Genomic DNA, 16,821 nt, shown 5'->3' with positions numbered 1-16,821 from the left:
TCTTGCTTCCCATGTTGTACACCAATTCCCCATCCTTTCACTTTTCAGGGCACATCATGGTATAGCTTCACATCTGCACTGATGTTAACACTAACCATGATTAGCCCAAACCAGGGTTTGTAAACCCATTTCTAACCATGATTGATAACTGGTTAGACAACTAAGGTAGTGTTAATGTTGGTACAATTGTAACTTTGCACCATTATTAGTTCCCCAAAAGGGAAGGGGAATTTGCAGATGTTAGGGAAGCAGAGGGAAGAAGACCACATGGGCCTGTAGGCACTCTTCATGGGGAGAGCAGGCTTGACCCACTCTCCCCACAGACAATCAGGCGGCTAGTCCTGGGTGGCTGAATCAGCCGCCCACACAATTACCGGCTCTGTCATGGAGCCAGTTGGAGCGGCGTGGATCAGGGTCCTCCCAGCCCCCCAAAGTGTGCACAGGGCATTCTGGGGAGCCCCCCAACACTAGGAGACTTGGCCTGCTCATGAGTCGCCGTGGTGCAGAGCCATGCCACAGTAACATACGGTCAGGTAAACGGGGTTAGTGGAGCGTGCACTCCACTAATCTCGTTTAAGTGGGGGGGATTACACAGGATTGCTGACAGGAGCCGCACTGCTCTTGTTGCAGCACATGGCACGCAGAAACCGGGCTGGGCTCCCTTAGCCCAGTTGTGAGCTCAGTTGCGGGTTGTGAGAATAGCCTCAGTATCTATTAATCACAATCAGCAGATCGAGAACATTATATCAGCATGGACCACAAAAGTAAATGAATTGCCATCTATTGATCTCTGAGGCATTGTACACCAGGTCCAGATTAAAGAGCATGAAGGCTCTATGCTGAGCTGTATCTTTCCTCGGTCACCTCTAACAGAGACTAGCTCTTTTCCAACTTGCATCATACCTGAACATTCAGTGTAAAAAGAAGTTTTTGTAGTGCCCTATTATATATGATACTTAGTAGAATGCTTAATAATACAAGCTGACATACTGTGCAAGGCACCATGGGTAGTAGGAACACTGCCTATGTGCATGTAAACACCACCGATGGTGTTGTGCAACCACAATTGCACAACGGGGATGCCCACTGGAAATAATGGCCGTTCCATTGCGCACCTGCATTTACACAACTTTATGCTGGAGCAGAACTGCCCCGAATGGTCACACACACACACACACACACATACACAGCAGTATGGGCAGTGCACCTACCACCTGCATTGCCTTGTGTGGGATGTCAGTCAGCATCTTTCTGTTTGCACAACTGATCCACTGTGTCCAATGTGGGTATTAGGGATTCTTTAGGTAATGCACATTTCCAATTTTCCTCCTTGATTAATATTGTGGTGTTGAAAGCAGGCTGTGTGTTTTATACATCAGCAGAGATTTGGCCTGAGCTTTCTATACACATTGCACAGGAACACTTAACTTGTATGAGTCCATAAGAACTGACATTTGGATCTCGAAGTACTCCCACCTAGGGGGGGGGGGAAATCACAAACTGCTTCCAGATTAGAACAACATGTATTATTTTTAGTCTACAGCCATGATGGATTATCTTGGAATAACTTTTGCCACAAACTCCAGAGGAGAGGTGAGGAAGTGGATTGTGAAGGAATAATTTTCCACTGGTGATAAGCTCACATCTGTTCTGAACTGTAAAAATGGCAAAACTCATTGTGAAATCCTCCAGAAGCAAACCTCTTCGAGGCCAAATCAGCACACACCAAAAAGCACATAAAGAAATGATTGAAAGGCACTGGAGGAAGGCCAAGGGAACATGGCTAATGTTTCACCTGATCTTTTTCCTTTCTCTTTCCTGTAAGAGTTCTGCCCACATGGTGTGAACTTCAGAGCTTGATCAGGCAGCTGCTTCTTGACTGTTTACACTGTCTGCCTGCCTCTTGGCAGAAGAACAAAAAGAAAGCCCGTAGAACCAAAAACATAAAGCTAGGAGAGATTAGCAACCGTACTGAGAGGCTAGCAGTATTCACCTTTCATCGTGGGGATGAGAATTCAAGTCTCTCTTGGGTTAACTGGCTGCGTAGGCCCAACTTGGCAGGAGCTGATGTCACCAAACTACTGCATGTAACTAAGGCCTATTTGGCTGTCCAATGATCAAAGGCCAGCAACATTCACTAATGACTGAAAAAGCAGACACTCTTTTCCTATTGCAATGAAAACTGGCCTGGTGAGTGGTGCTGGAACTGCTTAGAAAAAACTAACCAAATCCATGTTAGTCTTGTTGCCTTTCCCACATGCTGTGCAGCATCCTACGGGTGTTTTGTGCACCACAGGAACTGCTGCATGTTCCCAACTTTGCAGACAGTTCAGTAAGAGTGCTCTTAAACAAATGTTGGAAATTTCACAAATGCAGTTGTGCAGGGGTACGTCCGTTATTGCCAATGGCTATCCCATCGCACAATTGCATCCACCCGATTTCTGACATTTGCACAAGAGCGCTCTTGTCTGTATGTTTGGAACATGCAGCCGTTTCCGTGGTGCACAAAGTGCCCAGGGCTGCTTTGCAAACTGGCACTGATTGCCTGCCTGCTCCTCCCTGCTCAGCAAGTATATTTGTAAATAGACAAATACAATGGAAACACCATAAATCTCCAGTGTTCTCTTTCCTTACAGGAAGCTTGATCTATACAAGGCTTCCCTGGAAGTCCAGAACAACATTTTATGGCTGTTGTAACATGGTACAGATAAAAGGAAAATGCTGTCAACAATTAGAAACCCAAAGCTAAGTAATTATGGCAATGTGAGCTGGTATGACAAACTTGGTACTTAATGGTAGTCTGGGCATGAACCTGACGTCTAGCGCTCAGCTCTGGTCATAGTTTCCCAATGTTAGAGAAGATGCAAGGAGAGCCAGCATCATGCACTGTGCTCCACTTGGAGAAGGCAGGCTGTGAAATCGGAGGAGAAGAGGGGAAGCCGCTTTGCAGATGTGGTTTGCTGACCCATAAAAAGGCCTTCTGGGAAACCAGAGCAGAAGTGAGCAGATACAGAAGTGAATTTCAGTTCTGAGAATACCAGAGAAACGGGGAATGAGCTTCCAGAGGAAAGGGAAAGATTCGAACCAGGCTTGTTGGCTTATGAGTCCTTTCCAGTCAAAGTGCTCCTCCGTCCTTTAAGAATTTCATTATCCTGAGACCAGTGCAGCAACTTATAGGATGTGGAAGCCCAAGGGGAGGGAAAGAGCCCCTGGTGGCGCAGTGGTAAAACTGCTGCCCTGTAACCAGCAGGTTACAAGTTCGATCCTGACCAGGGGCTCAAGGTTGACTCAGCCTTCCATCCTTCCGAGGTCGGTAAAATGAGTACCCAGAATGTTGGGGGCAATATGCTAAATCATTGTAAACCGCTTAGAGAGCTCTGGCTATGGAGCGGTATATAAATGTTATTGCTATTGCTATTGCTAAAGAAGAATTTTTAAGCTTTCATTTACAACTCCATTAAACTTACCTTAAGCAACACCTGATGATGATATGGGGCTGTAGCTCAGTGGTAGAGCATCTGATTTGCATGCAGAAGGTCCCCAGTTCAATCCCTGGCATCTCCAGGTGGGGCTGGGAGAGACTCCTGCCTGAAACCTTGGAAAGCCATTGCCAGTTGGGGTAGACCAGACCCCAACTGGCAGTTGGGGTCTGGTCAAGGCTCAGGGGCTGGATCCAGCCTGCGGAGACTTTTCTGCTGGCCACCAGGCAGGAATATCCTGCAGCATATGGCCTGTCCTGCTGACTAGCAACAGTGGCTCAATGTAGCTGGAAACTTAAGACCAGATGTCCTGTGTCCCTGGCCTGGAGCCCATCCCTCTTTCTCCTTTCCTTTCCTTCTGAGTTCTGCCCTCTGTCCCCTCACTTTCATTAGTATTTTAATAATTAATTTTGATGCAGTAATTAATGTGCTGGACATTGACCTCAACCGCCACACACCATGTCATGGTTGGTTCCAGCCTATCAGAGAATTTGAGTTGTGCATCCCTAGTGTAGACAATAATGAGCTGGATGCACCAATGGTCTGACTTGATATAAGGCCGCTTCCTATGTTTAGTCAGTTGTCAGAAAGAATAGACCTTAGACCTTGAGGACAGAACTACATACAAGGGAAATAGTAGATCCCCAACTCCATGTCTCCATCATAACTGGAAACACAGGAGCAAAGGGCATTTGTTAGGGATCAGTGGTAGACCAAGGGTGAGGGTTGCTTAATCCTTTCCCCACCCACCAATTCTTTTCTGCAACTGCCCTACTAGATCATTTTTCAATATTTCTCTCCCTCTCACACCACCCTGCACATCCAGACATCCAGACAACTGCAAGCAAGTCAAGCTGGAGAAAAACTACTTTGGTGGAGCATTTTGAGGGGAGTACTGGTGGATGCAAGAAGGATGAAGCATCCCTCCCTCCTACCTGCCAGTTCTACATAATAATTTGCAGTTCTGATGTTAACACATTGATCTTCACAGCCAGTTTACCTCTTGAGCTACAAAAGCTCTTTTAACAGAATTATCTCTTCTAAATGGAAGGAAACAAGCTAATTTTCAAGCTATAAACTTTAATCTAGAACCAAACTAAGAAGTAGAGACACATGATAAGGGGTTAGATCACAAGTGCTAGACTCAGGAGTGTAGCCACAACTGAACGGGGTGGGGGGGGACAAATGTCCTTGGGCCCCTGAGGGAGTGGGAGCTACTGACTTCCCTGCCGCACTAGGCCCACTTGCTCTTCATTCTGCCCATCCCACCTCCCAAACTCACTGGCACACCTTTTGCTCCTGATCATGGTTTCAAAAAGATGAGTCCTCTCCAAGGGGGTTCTATAGAGAGATAGTAGAGTACATACATTAATTATTCTGGCACAGTCAAGCCACTATAGTTAAGACAGAGAGTAGTTTCAACATTCCACCATTATAAGCCCTGAACATTCTATTGCTTATAAAATCAAAACTATTTGTCCAATCTGCCTGCCCACCAGCACACATTCACTAGGTGACAAGAGGCACCTCCCCTGCACATTTGGTGAAGATCTGTTGAAGAAAGGCTTAGATAGAGCATTTTAAAGAATTTCTGTTTTGAACAGGGTTCTAGCCAGTTGGCGATGTTCTTTCGGATTGAGGAAGTGATACATAATGATTTTATAGTCCATTCACATAGTTCTAGCCTTTAGACTGCATGCCAGGAAAAATGCCTTTTGTATATCCCTCTGGGACCTGACCAATGGTTATTTCACAATGGATCCTCAAAGTTGCATTTTAAGAGGCTGAAAAATGCATCTTTACTGATAAGAGTCTGTGCAGTGGACTTTTGAAGCTGCGGTGCCCACAGCATTGCCCACATCCAGTATGGTGGTCAGTTCCTTCCCTGTCCAAGTCTTGGGAGCACAGCCCTTCAGTTTTCTTCCCTGCCCTCTTCTTTCCTTCCCCCACTGCAGCTATACCTTTTAATACTGCTCCGTTGCCTTAGAAAAAGCGCTGTTCAACTCCAGTTGTTGGATACTTCAAAGTTTTCGATTCTTCAGAACCATGTGCATTTCGCCCCAACCTCCAGCCAAAATCAGCACGCTGCTCTGTGCAGCCGGGTGTAAGCAGGAGGTGGGGGAGAAGGAGATGCACTCCATTTAGCTAGGCTGTGAAGGGCCCATCTAGGCGAGGCGGCAGTGTGGTGGGGGTGGGGGGGGTGGGATGGCTGTTGTGCAGGTCTGCTCAGCTTTAGTCCTCCTGCAGATGTTGGCCTACAACTCCCATAATCCCTGGCTATTGGCCACTGTGTCTGGGGATTATGGGAGTTGTAATCCAAAAACAGCTGGGGGGCCAAAGTTGAGCAGGCCTGCTGTAGTGTGTGTGTGTATGCGCTCTCTCTCTCTCTCTCTCTCTCTCTCTCTCTCTCTCTCTGGTTCTACAAAATCACGTGCATTTCATCCTGACCTCCAGCCAAAACTGGTACGCTGCTCTGTGCATCCAGGTGTAAGCGGGAGCTGGGGAGAATGAGATGAGCTCTGTATTGCTAGGCTGTGAAGGGGTCCTCTTGGCTCCTCTAGGCTGCAGTGTGTGTATCTGCAATGTGTGTATGTGTGTGTGTGTGTGTGTGTGTGTGTGTGAATGGCTGCAGTGTGTGTGTGCATGCTAGTTAACCAAACCAGATCTTCCTCTCCAAAAGCTTTGCAAATTCAGTAATTAAAAAACCTGTGCTTTAAGATGACAGTTCAGATGGGCTTACATTTTCACTCCAGCTCTAAAAAGCATGAAAATTCCATGTTAAGGTTCTCATCTGAACTTCCATGCCATAGAAGCTGTAAAGACTTTGTACAATCTTGTATATCATGCTGGCTTTAGAAACGAGGCTCCATGAACCCACACTTTGCCAGGACTTTGCCTGGTGTCAGCCAGGACAAGTTTCCAGGACTGAAAAAAGCCTATTGAATCTATTGCTAATTATTTTAGGGCTGCAGGTAAATAGATGGCCTTTTGGGGTAGCACTGTGTCTTGCACAGATGCATCAAGCAGAAATTCATCAGGGGCATATCTAGGAAGTGGTTGGGGAAGCTGCAACTGTTGAATGCCCCAGCCCAATATCCAGTTGAAGGACCAAAGCAAAGTGTGAGTGCCTGGAGCCTCATTTCTAAAGCTAGAATGATATATGAGACTGTACAAAGTCTTTCGAGCTTCTATGGCATGGAAGTTCAGATGGGAACCTCAACTTGGAATTTCCGTGCTTTTTAGAGCACGAGTGAAAATGTAAGCCCATCTGAACTCTCTTCTTAAACCACAGGTTTTTTTATTACTGTGGGTGTGATGTTATTTGCATATAAGTGAGAGAAAGGGTGTGCCAAGGATGGTTTTTTTTTTTTTACAGTTCTTCTGCAGCAAAGACATGGTGGGAGGGGAGGGGAGGGGAGGCCCATGGGCCCATCTTCACTTTTGTCCCAGGGAGCAATCCAACTTTGCTATGCTCTGGCCAGACTATACAGCTGAGTCTCCCTCGACAGGAAAAGCAAGTGCGTTTGAGTGGGGAATCCTCTCCCCTGCATTTGTACTTCTTTTTGCATGGAACTTAAAAGAAACAGGAAAGGAAACATACCTTTTCAATTGTTTAAGATCCTCTGAAAAATAGTTTGGATAGCTCTCTATTCTCCTGTGGTTGTTGGAAGCACAGTGAAAATAATGAAACACTGAAGAACAGGAAATTCTTGTGGTCTTGAAGGTCTTGTGGTCTTAGTGGAGGGGGCTAAGGAGAAGCCAGGCATTAGAAATCCCCCTTGAAACATAAAGTATGCAGAATTACAGGAGAGACCCTGTTTGTGCAAGATGGCCAGCCAAGTTTTGCAGATTAAGGCTGTGATGGTGGCAGATCCATTATGTAAACCCTGGCCTGTCACAATCATGCCTAAAGTGGCAGTGTGGCGGGGGGGGGGGCGGGAGGTGGATGGAGATCTGCTTTTTAGAGCAAATGGAGCACAGTGAGAGGGCAGCAGAACCTTCTTGAATCCACCACTTCACTCCCTGCAGCTCCTCTTTTGTTCAAGTCAAGACCCTCTCGAGTCTGAAGGCTGACTGTGGGGCAGACAAAAGTGTGTGGGAGAGTGAGGCAGACTGAGGAGAGAAGAGCCATAGCTGAAATGTGGGCTTAGCGCCTCTTTTGTTCACGTCTTTTGCTGCAGACAGTGAACACTTCACACATTACAAAGGTTAAGTGTGGTGTACACTTAAGATGTTTTAAATGCGCACATGGCAAACATATGCACTATACAGATACACTTGTCAGGTACTCTTGTCATAATTGGCTGCAGTCAGGGGCGGCCCTTCTGTAAGGCAGTTGCCTCAGGCGGCAGATTATTGGGGCACCAGTGAGGCAACAAGATGCCCCCCCCCGTTTTAAAACAAAAAGTGAAAGAGGGGGAGGAGGGTGCACACAAGGGCAGAGGCAGCATTTGACACCCTGTCTCAGGCACACAGTGGTTCTGAGCTGCCACTGGCTGCAGTTTCCTGTTCAATATTCATACAGTTTGCCTTCTTAAGGGCTCCTTTTTCATAAAGGTAAAGTGCCATTGAGTTGGTGTCGACTCCTGGCAACCACAGAGCCCTGTGTTGTCTTTGGTAGAATGCAGGAATGGTTTCCCATTGCCTTCTCCCGTGCAGTGTGAGATGATACCATTTAGCACCTTCCAATATCGCTGCTGCCTGATATAGGTGTTTCCCATATTAGCAGTAGGAATTCGAACCAGCAACCTCTTGCTCACTAGGCAAGTCATTTCCCTGGGAGGAGGCAATGGTAAACCCCTCCTGTATTCTACCAAAGACAACCACAGGGTTCTGTGGTCTCCAGGAGTCGACACCAACTCAACAGCACACTTTACCTTTTTCATAGCTGTGGGGAAATTCTGTGTAAAGAATGTGCTCTGTATCATCCTGTTTGGTAGCTTTTCCAGCATCTATAAGACACACAAAAATATGGATCACAATCCAACCAAAGTGAAACACATCTAACCATTTCAATGGGAAAGTTTGTTTGTTTATCCGATTTGTACACCACCCCAAACTTTCATCTCTGGACAGTTAACAATAACATAGAGAGTTCAGCACAGGCCTGATGATTTCTCAGTTAAACTGAAAGGGTTCAAAATGGCTTAACTCTGCTTGGATTGTGCAAGTTGTTCTTCCTTTAAAAACTTGTCACTTTTCCCTCTTTCGTTTACACTGAATTAGTCACTATAATCATGTTCTAGTTCCCCCTTTCCCCCTAAAAATATGTGTCCTGCATAATAATCAAGCTGATTGACTCTTAAAAAAAAAAATCTTCATAGTTCTCTGAAGAATTACAGTTCTTTAGAAAAAGGAAAAAGATTTTCCAACATTTGGTCTTGAGAAAAAGAGCCTGTGTTGCTTTTGTACACGTTCTGAGAACCTTTTGCATTCACCATGAGAATCTCCACAAGAAATAAATATGAAGATATGAAATTCAATCTTATAAACCTGACATATTCCCAGGCCAGTCTATAGGATAATACAGACTCTACCTATTCATGCTCATAAGAAGAATGACTGTAAAAAATTATGGAATTCCTGTGATTCAGCACATAGTTGTGAGTGTGGAACCTTAAAATTACAAAAAATAAAATAAAAAAAAATGTTGCCAACTGAATGCAGCATTACAAATGTAGCTTTCCTTGTGTCAAATGAAATGGCACCACTTCTTTCCAAAACAGGAGAAATAATACATCTTTAAATACAGCTGGGAAGGGCATTGGCCTTCCAAAGTTGTCTCATATTCTGTTTGGTAATCTACTGTTAATCATACTTAACATTTATATAGCATGTTTTGGGTATGCAAAGAGGTTCTTCTATATTAGAAGGATATAATTCTTACTACAACACTATGCAGCAGGGGTTCTCAACTTGGGTCCCCAGCTGTTGTTGGACTCCAACTCTCATCAGGAATGATGGGAGTTGTAATCCAACAACATCTGGAGCTCCAAGTCTGAGAACCCCTGCTATACAGTGAGTCAGTATAATTACATCATCCCCATATTGCTGCTAAGGCTGAGGGAGAGTTGCTTGCCTGAGGCCACCTGCTGAGTTCATGGCAGAGGTGCGATTTGAACCAGGGAAGTCCCAATTCACAACACAGTCTCTTACCTACTGTGTGCGCAAAACCAGTTTTACCAGCTCGGCTCAAATCCAAACCTCATTCAAGCTGACTGGCCCATTCCAGTTTTGTGCCCACTCAAACTGAACCTGGTCCAAGTTCCAACCAAGCTGGTTCGAAACTGCTCTGAGCCCGACTGGTAAAGGGGAACCCAGTGAGGACTCCCCTCTACCGGGGGGAGCAGGGGAGCTTCCCTAAAGTTAGGGTGGGCAGGAGGAAAATAAGCAACTACTTACAAGTCATGGGGGGGGCTGCCCCCACCCCCACCAGCCTCCCCCTGAGTAGGCAGGGCTGGTGGCGGCCTGGCATGGGCTTTCTTCAGCCTAGTTCGGACCTCTGCGGATGCATGGAGGCCATTTTACTGACCTCCACACATGCACAGAGGCCATTTGTGCAGAGGCCGTAACTGGGCTGAAGAAGGCCTGGACCAGGCCACCGCTGGCCCTGTCTACTATAGGGCTCTTTCCAGATTAGACCCTGCAACGGGGTCACGACGTATCTCTGAAGTGTGCTTCTGCACTTTCTGTGTTGTGACACTGCAGCCCCTACGCTGACAGCAGGGTGCCGTTCATATTTCCGATGCCTTGTTTTGAATTTAATCGCTGCAATATAGTGCTATAACATTGTATATCGAGTGTAAAAAAAGTTGCTGTTTTTTCGGGTTGTTAGTTTTTGCGAGACTGCTCCCCCTGCTGGGCGCTTTGCTATTTATGTTTTGAATGAGATTTGCCTGAACGGAAAGCACTTTGCCGCTGTTGAGTGGCTAATCTGGAAAGCGCCCAGGTGAGGCCAGTGAGGGTTGGGGATACCACCAAGGGCCTGCCCCATGGCAGCAGCCACCACTGGTGGCACTTGTAAGTAGTTGCTCCCCACGTCTGCTCTACCTTTAGGGAAGCCTCCTGCCCCTCCTTTACAGGTAAAGGGGAATCCTCACCGGATTCCCCTTTACCAGTAGAGCTCTGAGCCAGCTCAGTTTGCACCGGTCCTGGTTCAGTTCGAACTCAGATCGGCTGAGGCCAGTCTGGTTCTACCCCAAACCTGCCTAGCCAGCTTGACATCGAGTCCAGCTCAAACTGAGCCTGTTTGCACCCCCCCCCCGACACTATCAGTAGTATGACAGAGTTCTCACATTATGACAGTGGTGTGGGAGCTGCTACAGCAGCACCATTTCCTGTGCTGCTGGTCTAATGCAAGGAGTTCCAGAGCACTTCAGAAGAGCCGCTCCTATGATTCCTCCCTCTAGAAAAACTGGCGTGGAGAAGAGCTCAGCATGGGCTTCTCCAAAAATGGCTGGAGCTTCTCGTGTTATTCTGGCATGGTAGGAAAGAGCAGCTCCCACGCCATAGGTGTAATGAGAAAACCCTGACATATCTCAACAGACACTTGCTGTTCAGCCAGTGATCACTCCTCTTCGCCTTGTTCATTCAGTGCTGATTGCCTACACACTATTTGTATGTCCTCCGTGGAACACTAAATTAGTATCTTAATCCAATCCTATGTTTACTCAAAATAAGCCTCAGTGATAAGTCATGTGGTACGCTACCTGGTACTAAACCATTTCACATTTAGAGAATTGCATGGCTGAATGTTTCCCAATGTAGTCAAAACAAAGTCCTCCCTAGAGAAAACTAGTCCAACAGGAAGAAGGCTAGGCTAGAACTCTCTCCCTGATGTGCTAGTTTTCTATGGAGAGGGAGATTTCGAGATGCAAAACATTCAAACATGCAGGTCTCCACTTCACCTGGTGTTAGAAATGGTATGTCAGAGGAGCTGTGAACCATGTAGTTTCCCTGAATGTGTAGACTGGTTCTTCCTTTCTTTCGGATTGTAGCTTTTGTTACATTTCACTCCATTACTCCCCGCCCAATTCACATTTAGTAAAATCAGTTAGCATGTGGGGCCTAGCCTCTTATATTGAAGAGAAAGAAACAGTTTGAAATCTGCCATCTTATAATTACAAACATGTGCAAAAATGTGGCAATAAGATTTTAATAAAATAATGATAAGCGATTAGATTAAACAGTAAAGGCCTTTACTTTTTTATTTTTAAGACATAGCTGCTGTATGTTCACATTCAGTCAAGACTGAAACAGCCTCTCTTGGAAAAATTGACATCTCCTTTAAGATGGTTCTGGAGAAACTTTCCTCCACATTGTGGGCAGGAAACCCAGGTGAAAGTATTAAACTGATGTGTTCGATATTAACAAACTGCAGGGCTCATGGTATCAGAACAAGGACATCAAACGGAAGTATTCTCCCTGTTGGACATTGTGCCAAATAATATATAGTCATCAGAGACCATTTTCCAGTTCTGGGGCAAGGTGGAGGGTGGGTGTGTTGGTTGACAATTCAGATACATTACAGATTTGTGTTGGTGGGGGGAGGATGATTTTCAAATGAGATGAGGAATGAGTAAATGCACCAATTGGAAAGGAGTCTGGTGATGGCGGTGGCGGCAGCAGAAATAACAACAACAAATCTTTATATACCACTTCAACAATGACAAATATTCATATACCGCTTTTCAACAAAAGTTTCCAAAACAGTTTACATAGATAAATAATAGATGTCCCCAAAGAGCTCAAAATCTAAAAAGAAACATGATAGACACCACAACAGTCACTGAAGGTACTGTGCTGGGAGTGGATAGGGCCAGTTACTCTCGCCCTGCTAAATAAAGAGAATCACTATGGTGCTTTCCAGATTAAATCCTACAGCAGTGTCACTACAGATCTGCTAAGTGTGCTTCCATACTTCCTGTGTTGTGACACCGCAGTCCCAGCGCTGACAGCAAGGTGCCGTTCACATTTCTGATGCCTTGTTTCAGATTTTATCTTTGCATTATGTTGCAACCTCAAGTCCATTGCAGAAAAATCGTTGTATTTTCCCATTGTAGGAGTTTGAGATTCTGGGGATTGTTTTCAATACGATCCTGCCAAGCCGAAGCACTTTGCCCCATTGCAGCATGTAATCTGGAAAGCGCCCAGGTTAAAAGGGTGCTTCTTTGCCCAATCAGCAGGGGGCAGAAGATAATGGCTGACAATGACATGAAGCACAGCCTACTGTCTTTGTAACGGTCTACCCTGGGGCTGCTGCAGGCTTTAAAGGCTGCCTCGGTGCAGTTTTGAAGTAGCAATTGCAGAAGCAGCATTTCTGCAAGTTTTGCCATTTTCCTGAATGGGGAACCCTCCAGAAACTCTTTCCTCTTACAGTAACTGCTGCTTCAAAGGGGTGTTGGAGCTGCCTTTGAAGTCTGCAGCAACACCAGGGTGGACCATTATAGAGGCTGTATGCTGTGCATCATGTCAGGCACTGAATATTAAGAACCTGAAAAAGAGTTATCATTATGATGGACTGGAGGTGTGAAGAGAGGACCCATATCCTGCAAAGGCCCCTGCTGGGGAAGAGGCACAATGAATCACTGTAAGCTCTGTGCAGAGAGACATATTGAAGATTCCCTTTCCAGGGAGGCAGCTACCATGGGGTGGAGGTGGAGGGTACTGCCAGAGCCTCTGTTCAAGATTGCCAGGTTGGAAATCTACAGATGCCCACTTCAATAAACTGAAGCCAGAGCAGTGGCAGTTGTATACCCTTAAGGGGAAACCTTTGACCATTTTTGGACTGTAGGGACATGTGCTGAATGCGGATCCAAAGCTTTATTTTTCTGCATACTGACACAATTTTAGTTAAAGCCATAACCCAAGTTTATGCAATGCCACACTTGCACACTAGAAGGCAAGTCCCAAAATGGAATACAGATATGCTTCCTAACCTGAATGCTGTTGTCGACAGGGCAATTTTAAATCTAGGCTTTTATTGGTGCTATAGAGCCTATACTATGATTTCTCTCTCACAGGCTACGAAACCTGTCATTCACTGAGGATTGGGCTGGGCATTAAACAAGTAGGTGGTGAATGTTTGTGGATTATAGTGCAACTTCTGCTGGAGCCTTTCCAGACTGCCAGCTTTAGTACAGGAGGAAGTGGTATGACATTGGACAACTTAGGACGAGAGTAGTCCACTATGTATTGGCTTGGGGGTGGAGTCACAAAGGCTATTCACACGATGAGAGAAAATAGAGCTAGCGGAGGGTAACCCAATTTTCTCCCATTGTGAGAACCACCGGGCTCAGCTGCGAGCCCGGTGGTTCTTAAGCGGGTCACCCGCTTAAGTAGCCCTGCCCTTAAACAGGGTTTGCAGAGTGAGTGCTCCGCAAATCCAGTTTTTCTAATCGTGTGTTGCCGCAGCGCGGTTCCGCAGCACAGCAACTCATGAGTAGACCCCCGACTAGGAGGCTCAAAAGCAGCCTCCGTGCTCGGGGGTCTCTCCAGTATGCCCTGTGCACTCGCGCAGGGCATGCTGGAACTTCCAGGGGCCATACGGCCACCGATCCCCCCAGCTCCCGCCGGCTCCATAACGGAACTGGCAGTCGTGTGGGTGGCCAGTTCGGCTGCCCAGAGCAGACTGACTGCTCGTGTGCGGGGAGAGTGGGTTAAGCCCGCTTTCCCCACTAACCTTCCCGAGGCAGGTCTCCTTGATCATGAGAGCCCCCTCACAGTTTTTCTGCTCTTCCATCACTTGCTGTCTTGAATTTCATACTGAGAGGTTCTCTCTCTTTCACACTGAATTAGAGATTGTTAGCCTGTTTATTGTTTTCTTAGCCTATGTTTAATTAGTAATAAATATTAAACTCTTGTTTCTCAGTTAAAGTTTCTTCCTGTACAATTATAAGTAATTTCTCTGCAACATTATGAAGTTTGGCTATGGTTCCTTAGTTTTCCCCCAAGCAGGGACTTTTTATACAACATGCTCTCCCTGCCGTCCTTCTGGACCATTCTGGTGCCCTGCCTTCTCCTTCCTATTCAAGTGCACAGGTAGAGAAGGAGCAGGTATGTGTGCATGTGTGGTAGATACCTGCAATATTTTAAACCTTTACTATTTTTTAAAAAAATCATAAGTTTGACTCATTAAAAAAAAATTCCCCAATGGATCTTGCACAAGGCTGCCATGGGTCTTTATAGCCAGCTACAAGGTTTTTTGACATAGAGGTCAATGAAAAATAAAGGAAAAATGGCTGGTCATGGAGCTGGTCCATGGAGGGCCAGTCATGGAGCTCTGAAACCATGCAGCTGTAGCAGAGAATAGCGGGACTCTGTGTACAAAATTTGAAGCTGATCAGTCAATTGAATTATTTTAAATATTTTTTATTTAATGTTTTTTGACATTTTGTATTTTAAATACAACTTTTCCGTCCCCCACCCATTCCTTCCCCCTGCCCTGCCCCAACCCCGAGCCTGACCTTCCCTCCCCTAGCCAGCCTTTGTGTGCTGCGTTACTGAACTAGTCTTAGAATAATAATTTTTTAGAAACCTTTCTAAATAATTGTTTTAGACAGAGAGGGTGTTTCACTTTTTGTTATTGTTTCCCCATTGATCTTGCACAAGTCTGCAAATGGCTACGAGGTGAACTATATGAACAGCACCTTACTGTCTAAGTACTGAATTTGGACTAAATCCAGCCCTCACATGAACACACCCCAAGTCTCAACATGCAAAAGCACTTTAAAAGAAATGACATTTCTGAGCGTACTCACAAGTGTCATGTCAACTTCTGGAATTGGCTAGACTGACTGCCTGCCCACTTGCCCATCTTCTGGGAGCCAGGGGTCTCTCCCACCACTGCTTCTATCCCTGTCACTCTTTTCCCTGTTTGTTTTGTGTTGTTGCCAACCTTCTTGGTTTTTCCCAAGGACTTGCAAGGAATTATCCCTTCAAATTCCTGAGGTAAATGGGGATGGGTATACATTCTAGAGAGAATGCATTGGCAGAGGAAGCCAATGGAAGGTAGGAGACTCCTCCAGCCTCCTGGGCCAACCCCTTGGCTTCCTTCTATTCACGAACTGGGCTGTGTGACTATGTGAGCAGGGGGCTGCCAGACCACCTGCAGATTTCAGCTGGCCTGGTCAAAGGCGTCCTTACCTCTGGACCTTGGGGACCCAGTCTGTGGCCTCCAAGGTCCAGGGGTGCCTCCAAAGGCCCAGGGGGCCCTCCTGCCCCCACCCCACCTCAGCTCACCCATCTACCCCCCCCACAGCCCCTCGGCACTGAACCGCGGCACCAAAAAATTCTAGCCATGCCATGTGCATGGCCAGGGTGTGGAGGGTGTGGGGGTGAGCTGAGCAGGCCTCCCCCACCCCCTTGATGTCAGTGGTATTGGCAGCGGACGGAGCGGCTGCTGGGCTCAACTGTTCGGCCCAGCAGACCTTGAGAACACTGCGAGGAAGCTCCATTGCCCCTGCCCAGTGAGTGTTATATAGTGTTATATGGTCCCTTTGGGTTGTCCCAGAGACCAGTCTGGCTGCCGCATTCTGCAGTTTTGCAGACTACATACAAAGGCAGCTGCACACAGAGTGCATTACAGTAATCAAGCATGGAGGTTATGAGCATATGAACCACTATGTGATAGTGAAATTGATACTGGAGCAGATTCAGAGGAGAGCAACATGGTGAGGGGTCTGAAAAACAACTCCTATAATGGAGCTGGGTATGTTTAACCTGGAGAAGAAAAGACTAAGGAGAGATATGATTGCCATCTTCAAATATCTGTAGTTTTACTACATAGATGAAGAAGAGGAATTGTTCTTTGTTGCTTGTTCCTGAGGGCAGGAGAATCAATAGGCTGAAATCACAAAGAAGCAGATTTTGGCTAGACATTATGAGGAATTTCCTAAGTATGAGAGCTGTTTAACAGTGGAACAGTCTGCCTTGCACAGAGGTGGGCTCTTCTTCTCTAAAGGTTTTCAAACAGAGGCTGAATGATTATCAGCCACACTGGCGCTTCTGCTGCATGTTAAATGTTACATCTGTCTTACGAATACAATGAATATATATATATATATATATATATATATATATATATATATATATATATATATACACACACACACACACACACACACACACACACACACACACACACCGCTTTTCAGCAAAAGTTCTCAAAGTGGTCTACATAGATATAAATAAATAAATTACAGGTGCAGCTGAATTCCGTCTGGTTTAACCTAATCCATTTTTAAATATGAGAGCCAGTGTGGTGTAGTGGTTAGAGTGCTGGACTAGGACCGGGGAGACCTGAGTTCAAATCCCCATTCAGCCATGATACTAGCTGGGTGAC

Source organism: Hemicordylus capensis, chromosome 5 (genome assembly GCF_027244095.1).
Source record: "Hemicordylus capensis ecotype Gifberg chromosome 5, rHemCap1.1.pri, whole genome shotgun sequence".
NCBI classification, from domain to species: domain Eukaryota; kingdom Metazoa; phylum Chordata; class Lepidosauria; order Squamata; family Cordylidae; genus Hemicordylus; species Hemicordylus capensis.
The sequence above is the reverse complement of the archived record's forward strand: the minus strand, read 5'-3'. Positions refer to the sequence as shown.